Here is an 11,445-nt window from a genome sequence, read left to right on the forward strand (position 1 = left end):
GAGTAATGAATGGAAACCTCAATATTAGAGAATGGATCTCTCAGCACACACACCCCACTGATGGAAAGACACCGCAAACAGCTACTTATCAATGGATTGCCCCAAGGTCTTTTTACACACGAAGATCGGCATGTTGTCACTGTTAACTTGATGTTAGAATGGACACTTAGTCTTTTCCCTGACAGCCTGACTTCAGGAGCTCCCGCTGAAATCCAGCCACATCTCTGCACAGAATCTTCTACCCTTAAATAGTGTCGGGTTCAAATTTTCTTAACTTTTATCCCTAATTAAAAAGGCCAGAGGAACAGTTGGTAAGTATGTTGGGTCTAATTAGGTCTGATTGCATTATGAAATGGAATCCGCGTATTCAACTCTTTACATTTTGAAATTCCAAAGTCATCCTGTGCTCGCCATCAGCCACAGAGAATAGCCCTTTGCATATGGAGTATGCAAACTGTCCTCGCCGGCTGGTCAGCCACAATAGAAACCAGTTCCTGGGCACTGCAAGAGAAGCTGTGCCTTTTGCCCTAACCTTCCACCTCTGCAGCCCTATCACGCTCCACCCTCGCACACACCAAAGGGTCCTGGCTTCCTTCTCTTCCCTGTTGGCGTTTTCTCCTTTATCAGAGGTTTTCAACCTTTGAGTCTCATTGAAATCACTGGGGAACTTTAAAAATCCCAACGGTTGGGTGCCACATCCAGAGATATTGATTTAGTTGATTTGGAGAATGGCCTGGTGTCAAAATTTTTTTCAAGCTTCCTAGGTGATTCTTGGAGAAGAGCATGGCAATCCATGCCAGTATTCTTACCTGGAGAATCCCCTGGACAGAGGAGCCTGGCGGGTGACAGTCCATGGGTCACAGAGTCAGACATAACTGAAGTGACTTAGCAGGTGATTCGAATGGGCAGTTGAGGTTGAGAATAACTGCAACTAAGCGATCTCATCCAGAGCCTAGAGCTTAAATCTCATCTGTAGGTTATGCCTTGGAAATTTAATCTCTTATCTTGAGCTCTCACCCAAGCTCCAGAATCACTCATTCAAACTTCTTACTTGACAGGTCCACCAGGATATCTAAAAGGCACTGCAACTTCTGCACAAGTTAAAAGGACTCTTGATTTCTCCCCCTTCCAACATGCTCCTCTTACAGTTATAGTGTATGCACGCATGCTCAGTTGCTTCAGTCATATCCAACTCTTTGCAACCCTATGGACTGTAGCCCCCAGGCTCCTCTGTTCATGGGATTCTCCAAGCAAGAATACTGGAGTCGGTTGCCATACCCTCCTCCAGGGGATCTTCCAGACCCAGGAATTGAACCCAAGTCTCCTGCATTCCCTGCATTGGCAAGTGGATTCTTTACCCAACGAGCCACCTGGGAAGCCCTCCAATTGTAGTACTCAAACTAAAAGCCTGGAATCTGTCCTTATTTTCTTCCCTTTCCTCATATCAAATTCAATCATCAAATTCACCATTTGGTTTGTTCCTACAACCAAAGTACATCTCATATGCATTAGGCAGCTTCCAAGACGGTCCCCAGTGAGTCCCACTTCTTGGTATTCATACCCTTATGTAGTCCCCTCCCACACTGTACAAATAGCATATGACAGAGGTGATGATATGTTACTTCAGAGACTAGGATATATTAAGACTATGACTTCCATCTTGTTCTCCCCACCAGCACCCCAACTCTGAGTGAAGCAAGCTGCAAGCTACCATGCTGTGAATAACCTTTGTCGACAGAAACCTCTGGCCAACAGGCAGCAAGGAACTGAGCCTTCCAGAAACCACATGAGTGAGCCTGAACACAGATTCCCCAGCCCAGTCAAGACTTAAGATGACTGCAGCCCCAGACAACAGTTTGACTACTGTCTCTGAGCCAGAACCACACAGATAAGTGGCTCTTAGATACCTAGTGCTCAGAAACCGTGTGATAAAAGTGTTGATTGTTTTAAGTTGCTAAATTTTGGAGTAATTAGTTACACAACAACAGATATTATACTTAAGTACATTTTTGCATCTCCTGGCTACCATGCTACTTACTCCAAGCAACCTACATTTCTTATCTGGATAATGAAAATGTATCCCTTTTCCTCTCTGTCCTCCAACAACCTGTCATTCTCATTTATATTCTTCAAATAAACTTAGTTCAGATTCCTTTCCTGTTTAACACCCTTCAGTGATCTCCTCTATGACTTACAATGAAACCCAGTTCCCCACAATACTCCTTCACGATCTGATTTCAGTCTTTATCTCCAACTTATTCTCACGCCTCTCTTCCCGTTTCTTACTATGTTTCAGCCACATTGGCCCTTCATTTTACACAAAGAACTTTGTGTTTCTTATATGGTTAGATGGTCTTGAGGGAAAGAGGGACATTTTTAATATCAAGAGAACAAGATTCTAGTAACATTGCTCAAAACAAAAATGACTTTTGCTACATCTCTGACAAGTGTTCATCAAGCTTAGAAGTCAAGGAGTATAACGTGTAAAAACAGGTGCTTTTGCTTCTGGCAATATGTTGGGATAAACAAGGAGAGAATATCTTCCCAGTACAGAACAACTAAAAATTCTGTATAAAACATAAAACATATTTTAAAGTGTGGCTGAGCTAGTAAGAGAATAAGGAATATAATCAGAAAAAAAAATCAAGATAAGGAAGTACAATTTAATGAGGATAATTAAACTACAGAGTCATGTTCCTTGTGAGAATCTGTGGATTTCCTAGTAGTAGTAGGGCTAGTAGTCTAGGGCTATACATATAAGAGACCAGAGGAAAAAATCCAAGGTCCCAAGGAAAATGGGACTTTTATTAACTGGGAATCCTACAGGTGATATCTCAGTGCTCCCATCAAAGGAGATTTATTTGGTTCAACCTTGACCCTTGGAGTAGGAATGTGCCAGGGAGAAAAAAGTTTCCCCTAATATTTCCTGCCACAAACTAATACTTATGATGATACAGAGCTGTAATTCATACCAACTGTGGGGCCAGAAGGAATAAATGAAGAATACGAAACTTACTTTAAATTTGTCTTACCCTGGACAGTGTACCAAACACGTGGTAGAAGAAACACAAATTCTCTTGAAAAAAAAAACAAAACTCTCTCTGAAAATTCAACTCGGACCTCTTGTTATTTTCAGAAATGAACAGCAACATCACTGAACACACAGGAGTACAAACCCACATTAGTAAGAGTCAACAGAAACAATACACTGCAGAACCAGACCCATACAATCTGCAGGTCCTGAACTGTCAGGAAAAAATCGTTAACAAGTAAGTTTAACATGGTTAAAGAAATAAGGGAATTTATAGTAATGCAAAGGAGCAAAAGATTAGCAAAGCTGAACAAACCTATTTATAAAAAACTCAAATATAACATCATGAAATGAGTATTATGACATATGAAATTTAAAACTCATAGGAAGACTTAAACAGCAGAGTAGGCACAGGAAAAATATATCTATTAAATTGGAGAATATAGCTAAAGAATTATCTAGAATGTATCAATCAAAAAAGGTGAAAAACATAAATAAGAGGTTGAGATACATGAATGAGAGAAGGAAAAGACGCAACTTACATCTAATTGGGGTCCAGAAGATGAAAATTGATGCTTTTGAACTGTGGTGTTGGAGAAGGCTCTTGAGAGTCCCTTGGACTGCAAGGAGATCCAACCAGTCAATCCTAAAGGAAATCAGCCCTGAATATTCATTGGAAGAACTGATGCTGAAGCTGAAGCTCCAATACTTTGGCCACCTGATGCAAAGAACTGAACACTGGAAAAGGCCCTGAGCTGGGAAAGATTGAAGGCAGGAGGAGAAGGGGATGATAGAGGATGAGATGGTTGGATGGCATCACCGATTTGATGGACATGAGTTTGAGCAAGCTCCAGGAGTTGGTGATGGACAGGGAAGCCTGGCGTGCTGCAGCCCATGGGGTCACAAAGAGTTGGATACAACTGAGTGGCTGAATTGAACTGAGATGTAAATAGGGAGGAAAAGAAAGAAGAAATATTTGAAAAGAAGACAATTCAAAATTTTCCAGAGTTGACACTACTTGTCAGTTTGAAGGAACCTAACTTTCACTGTGTGGATCACAATAAACTGTGAAAATTCTGAAAGAGATGGGAATACCAGACCACCTGACCTGCCTCTTGAGAAATTTGTATGCAGGTCAGGAAGCAACAGTTAGAACTGGACATGGAACAACAGACTGGTTCCAAATAGGAAAAGGAGTTCGTCAAGGCTGTATATTGTCACCCTGTTTATTTAATTTATATGCAGAGTACATCATGAGAAATGCTGGACTGGAAGAAACACAAGCTGGAATCAAGATTGCCGGGAGAAATATCAATAACCTCAGATATGCAGATGACACCACCCTTATGGCAGAAAGTGAACAGGAACTCAAAAGCCTCTTAATGAAAGTGAAAGTGGAGAGTGAAAAAGTGGGCTTAAAGCTCAACATTCAGAAAACGAAGATCATGGCATCCCGTCCCACCACTTCATGGGAAATAGATGGGGAAATAGTGGAAACAGTGTCAGACTTTATTATTCTGAGCTCCAAAATCACTACAGATGGTGACTGCAGCCATGAAATTAAAAGACGCTTACTCCTTGGAAGGAATGTTATGACCAACCTAGATAGCATATTCAAAAGCAGAGACATTACTTTGCCAACAAAGGTTCGTCTAGTCAAGGCTATGGTTTTTCCTGTGGTCATGTACGGATGTGAGAGTTGGACTGTGAAGAAGGCTGAACACCGAAGAATTGATGCTTTTGAACTGTGGTGTTGGAGAAGACTCTTGAGAGTCCCTTGGACTGCAAGGAGTTCCAACCAGTCCATTCTGATGGAGATCAGCCCTGGGATTTCTTTGGAAGGAATGATGCTAAAGCTGAAACTGCAGTACTTTGGCCACCTCATGCGAAGAGTTGACTCATTGGAAAAGATTCTGATGCTGGGAGGTATTGGGGGCAGGAGGAGAAGTGGACGACAGAGGATGAGATGGCTGGATGGTGTCACCGACTTGATGGATGTGAGTTTGAGTGAACTCCAGGAGATGGTGATGGACAGGGAGGCCTGGCGTGCTGCGATTCATGGGGTCGCAAAGAGTTAGACATGACTGAGTGACTGAACTGAACTGAACCTATTCCAAGCAGGACATACCGTAATGAAGCTATAGAAAATCAAAGTCAAAAAGAAGATCCTAAAAGCAGATTTTTGACTTTAGTTTTCTACAGCTGAGGGGCACAGTGGGGTGGGGAAACACTGTTCAAGGAACAATGATTAGACTGACAGCTGACCTCAACAGCAACAATGAAAGCCAGAAGTCAGGAGAATAACATCTTTAAAATGCTGAGAGGAAATCACTGACATCTTAGAATTGTATTAAATATATGCATTGAAACTATTCTTCAAGAACAAGAGAAAATACGGCATTTCCAGACATACAAAATCAGAGTTCATTCCTCACTAAAGGAACGTCTGAACTAAAGGATGTACATTAGGAAGAAGGAAAATGATATCAGGAAAAAAGGACAAAAATAAAGGACTACTGAACAATAAGAAACAGTAAACTTGTAGGTAAATAAAAATAAATATGACTGTATGAAACAGAAGGGTGGGAGTAAAATAAATTCAAGTTGAGAATTAACAAAGGAAAAAAAAAAAAACCTTCCACTCACTGAGTTAAGTTTCCAATGGGGAGAAACTGAGAGCCAGTAATTAGCGAAGTTTAAAGAAACAAAAAAGCAGACCATCCAAACAGTGACAAGTGCCACACCAAAAATTTAAATATGATGTGAGGGCTGAAGACTTGGGGGTCCCTTCAGAATTAGTGAAGAGGAAAAGTGACTTTTTAAAAATAATTCTATGTTATTTATTTATTTTATTTTTGGCTGTGCTGGGTCTTCATTGCTACACGGGCTTTTCTCCAGTTGCTGCGAGTGGGGGCCACTTTCCAGCTGCAGCGTGCAGGCTTCTCCTTGAAGTGGCTTCTCTTGATGCAGAGCTTGGGCTCTAGACTGTGAAGGCCTCGGGAGTTGTGATGCACATGGGCCCTGTTGCTCCCTGGCATGTGGGATCTTCCCAGACCAGGGATCAAACCTGTGTCTCCTGCACGGGCAGGTAGATTCTGTACCACTGAGCCACCAGGGAAGTCCAGGAAAGGTGACTTTAAGCTGAGATGTGAATGACAGGAAGGAGCCAGCAACATAAAGTCACAAAAAAAGGGAGGCAGAGGGAAGAATTACTGCAAAAGTCCCCTATCTGACTCAATTTCTGAGTCTCAATTTCCTCACCTATAAAATGGGGATGATATTTCCCTCATATTTGTCGTGAGGCTTGAATGAGCCTTTGTACATAAAGTACTTTAAAATATTTAAATTATCATATATGTGGTAATTTTATTGAGGCAGTCTAGTTTCCTGTAAAGAATACAGATTTTTAGACCAGCCAGACCAAGACCTGACCATTTCTGTACGAACACGCTGAGATCAAGTGTTCTTATTTGTTAAATGGAAATGATGTGGTTGCCATAGGATTAAAGGGTAAAGCATTCACACAGAACCTAGTAAGGTGCTGGCACAGGCGAAAACTCCATAACTACTAGTTTCCTTCCTTTTTCTCTGCTAAAAAGTTACCTTTTTTGTAAAGGCTCCAAGGTCCTCCTCATCCTCCACAACCCAATTCCAGTCAGAAATTCTCTCTCTTCTCTGCTTTCCCGCTGTTCATTACCTGTAATTATCTCTCAATAACCAATTATTTTGTTTTTCCATTTCTCCCCAGGGGTCTGTAAAAATCATCCCACAGACTTTATTCTACCCATCTTTTTACCCCCAGCAGTACCTAGCTTAGGGTCCTGCATATCATAGGTATTTAGTAAGATGCTTAAATGAATGAAAGAGGAACATATGAATTAAGAGTCGGAACATCTCCATCACCAGAGAGCCAGCTACTCTCTCTCCTTCTGGGGAGGCTTTCTTTCTTTCTTTATTATTATTATCATTTTTTTGGCGAGATCTTAGTTCCCTGTCCAGGGATTGAACCTGTGCCTCTTGCAGTGGAAATGTGGCATCCTAACCACTGCACTGCCAGGGAAGTCCCTGAGGATGCTTTTTTCCCTTGGCCTCATGGGAATCCCTCTCTCTAGCTTCTCATTATATCCCTTTGGATGCTCCTCTGTCTTTGCTGGGTCCTTGGATTTCTTCCCTTTTCTATATACCCTCCCTCCCATCTAAAACCATCTATAGGCTGAACCACTCCCAACGTTATTTCTCCAGTCCTAGCTTCTCCCTGAATTTCAGACTCCTATATCCACTGCTTACTGAATATCTCTAATTATAGAATGGGTCTCTTACATTTAATTTAATCAATCAAAAATAGAACCCTTAGCTTCCCACCCCCACCTCTTCCCAGACTCCTTCTCCCCATGTTTATAAATCGTGACTGTATTCTCAATGTTCCTCACTGCTCAGTCCAAAATCTTTGGAATCACTGACTCTCCTCCCACAGCCCACATCTGATTTATCAGCAGATCCTTACAAGCCGACCTTCAAAGTATCTACAGAATTCTACCATTTTCACTACCTCCATCAGCCACACCCTAGTCTAAAGCACCACTGTCTCTAACCTCGACTATTAGAATAGCCTCTTAATTGGTCTGCAGGCTTCCACTCTTGATCCCCCAGAGTAGCCTGTTCTGCAGATGGCAATCAGAGTAATTGCATAAGACAAAGGTCAGTCATCTTTCTCATCTGCTCAGAAACTTCCAGTGCCTTCTGATGTTACCACAGTACAATCCAAAGCCATGGCCGGGATGCTCTGGAAGATCTGGCCTTAGCTACCTCTCTGACCTCATCACCTACAGTTCTCACCTTCACTCTCTCCACCACCACCACCACAACTGGCCTTCTTGCTGTCTCACAAATGCTCTAACCCTTCGAGAGTCTTTGCACTGCTCTTCCCACTGACTGAAAACACCGTTTTCCTGAATCTTAGTTGGCGCTCCAAGTTTACCTTATCAGGGAAGCTCCCTTCTAAGAGCAGAGATCACCCCCATCACAAGCCGCCTGGTATCTCTGTTTACCCCACCTAACACTTTGGTCCATTTCCTTCATTACTATGCAAGCTCCAGAGAGCAGATGCTTCGTTTTGTCCCTGCTGTATCTTCAGTGCTAGAACCAAACCGAGCCAGCCTTGGTGTTCAATACTAGTTGAATGAATGAATTTCCTATCTCTTTTAGCTTTAGATGACCCACAAGTCATATAGTTGTCGAAGAAGTTGATATTTATACATAGTCAGAAGGATACAACAAGAAAATAAGCTCTCCAGTAGTAGCTCAGCAAATAAAGCTTCTGCCTGGCAATGCAGGAGATGTGAGTTCAAACCCTGGGTCAGGAAGATCCTCTGGAAGCAGAAATGGAAACCCACTCCAGTATTCTTTCTTTTTAATCTTTATTTTTTTTTTAACACCAAAAATATTGTGTATTGGGGTGTAGCCGATTAACAGTGTTGTAGTTTCAGGTGAGCAGAAAGGGACTCAGCCATACATACACACGTATCCATTCTCCCCCAAACCTCCTCCCATCCAGGCTGGCACCTAACATTGAGCAGAGTCCCATGTGCTACACAATAGGTCTTTGTTATCCATTTTAGATATAGCAGTGTGTACATGACCTTCCCAAAGTCCTAACTCTCCCTTCCCCCCAGCAACCATAAATTTTCTAAGTCTATGAGTCTCTTTCTGTTTTGTAAGTAATTTAATTTGTATCATTTCTTTTTAGCTTCCACATATGAGGGGTGCCATATGATATTTCTCCTTCTCTGTCTGATGTACTTCACTCAGTATGACACTCTCTAGGTCCATCCATGTCGCTCCACATGGCGTCATTTCCTTCATTTTAATGACTGAGTAATAGCCCGTTGTATGTATGTACCACATCTTATGGACAGAGGAGCATGGTGGGCTGCAGTCCACGGGGTCGCAAAAGAGTCGGACACCAGTGAGGAACCGAGCGGCAGCAGCAGCACGAGCAGTGGCGGCCATGGTCTCAAAGACGAGCAACTCTCAGTCTAGATTAGTCAGGTGTGGATGTGAGAGCGGACTATAAAGAAAGCTGAGTGCCAAAGAATTGATGCTTTCAAACTGTGGTGTTGGAGAAGGCTCTTGAGAGTCCCTTGGACTGCAAGGAGATCAAGCCAGTCAATCCTAAAGGAAATCAGCCTTGAATATTCATTGGAAGGACTGATGCTGAAGCTGAAACTCCAATACTTTGGCCACCTGATGCGAAGAAGTGACTCACTGGAAAAGGCCCTGATGCTGGGCAAGACTGAAGGCAGGAGAAGGAAACGACAGAGGATGAGATGGTTGGATGGCATCACTGACTCGATAGACATGAGTTTGAGCAAGCGCCAGGAAGCTTGGCATGCTGCAGTCCACGGGGTCGCAAAGGGTCGGACACAACTGAGTGACTGAACTGACTGAATGTCTAGCCAGAATCTGGACTGTTCACTATAGGCAGTGGAATGCCATTAAAGGTTTTTAACATTTTTAGGTGTAAAATGATAGAATTTGTCTTATAAATAACTTTTATTGGGGATATTTTCTAAATCCTAGTTAGATCAATTTGGAAGCAACTTGACATTTTCCTTTTTTATTAACTGGATTTTAGAACATGTTGACAAGTCTGGTTCGTTTTGAATGGTCCTAAGTAATTCTCAGGAGCAGGGCAGGGACCACTGGGATATTTGCAAACAGATACACGTGACTGTAAACAAATAGATTTATGCATCTGGGTCTTCTGACCAAATTTTACACTTATAACACATGTACTTCTTATCTAACACCTGTGCACACCTATATATAGCATACAAGGAATCATGTTGTCATATCATACATGGAGGTTCTTGCCAGAGCTTTCTTCTGAGCCAGGGAGCCTGGGAAAAAAGCTGAGGGAACAGTAGAAGTTGTACCACGCACAGCAGACTCCAATGAGCTCGCACGGGTAACAAATATACCACCTGACAACTGCCTGCTTTGACACCTCAGTGACAGGGGAGCAGCCAAGACAACAGGAGGCTCTGCCGGGTGGACAGGCTCACGGTGGAGACAGAGCAGTCAAGGCCATTTCCAGGATTGGTTCATTACCTTCTTGAAAGTCAAGTGGAAAACAGCGGTGGCTGGAGCAAACCCTGAGACGCTGTCATCGGTGCCTCCAGCCCCCGAGGCCAGCACTCCCCCAGGGGGTCAGCAGCTCCCGGGTGGGAAGGGGCCTTGGGAGGGAAACGCAGAAGCGGCTTCTCTTTACAGCGGCCTACAGAGTAGGTGCTCAGCAGCCACCCCTGCTGCAGGAGCTAAAACCCGAATCGGTTCCTTAGTGTAACCAAGAGACTTCTTTACAGTTTGCTGCTGTTTAGTCGCTAAGTCATGTCTGACTTTTGTGACCCCATGGACTACAGCCTGCGGGATTTTTCAGACAAGAATACTAGAGTGGGTTGCCATTTCCTTCTCCAGGGGATCTTCCTGACCCAGGGATCATGAACCCTCATCTCCTTCAATGGCAGGTGGATTCTTCACCGCTGAGTCACCTGTTAGTTTCCCCATAACTGAATTGTGCCTGTTCCTGCTTCTAGTTTTCTCACCTCTTTTCCAGAACAGCACCGAATCCTTCATGCCTCGACATGTACTCACTCTCTTTCTCTCTCGCATGCCCCTCCTCCCCTTCCCTTTGGTCTTCTCCCTGCCCTCCTCCCCTCTCTCTCCTCTCCTCTCACTACTTGGCTTCTTTGGATGACTCCCTCTCTGTGCTTAAACCTGAGCACAGACCTCTGGCCATGCCAGCAATTTCTTCTTGTGTGACCTGTGAATGGTTATATACATGGCTTATCATAGAAACAGTTTATACTAAGGCTAACTATTCTCCTGACGTGGAGGCTTCAGCAGCTGAGAAGCCTTAATGGCACACGTGAAAGTGAAGTCACTCAGTCGTGTCTGACTCTTTGCTACCCCATGGACTGCAGCCCACTAGGCTCCTCTGTCCATGGAATTCTCCAGGCCAGAACACTGGAATGAGTAGCTGTTCCTTCTCCAGGGAATCTCCCCAACCCCCGGATTGAGCCCAGGTCTCTGGCATTGCAGGTGGATTCTTGACCATCTGAGCCACCAGAATACTGAAGTGGGTAGCCTCTCCCTTCTCCCGGGGATCTTCCAGACCCAGGAATCGAACCGGGGTCTCCTGCATTGCAGGCAGATTCTTTACCAGCTAAGCTACCAGGCAATGACACACCCGCATACATGTTAAAGGAATTCAGAGAAGGGAGATGGCCATGTGGGGTAATCCTTGAGGGCTCCTCAGAGCAGGTGGGCTTTGAGTGCTGAAGACAGACGGAGGGGCCCAAGGAAGCTGGTTCTGGGATGCAGCATGCTTAGACTGCTGTGTGGTGTCTTGGAGT

The sequence above is a fragment of the Bos mutus genome, chromosome 4 (assembly GCF_027580195.1).
Source record: "Bos mutus isolate GX-2022 chromosome 4, NWIPB_WYAK_1.1, whole genome shotgun sequence".
NCBI lineage: Eukaryota > Metazoa > Chordata > Mammalia > Artiodactyla > Bovidae > Bos > Bos mutus.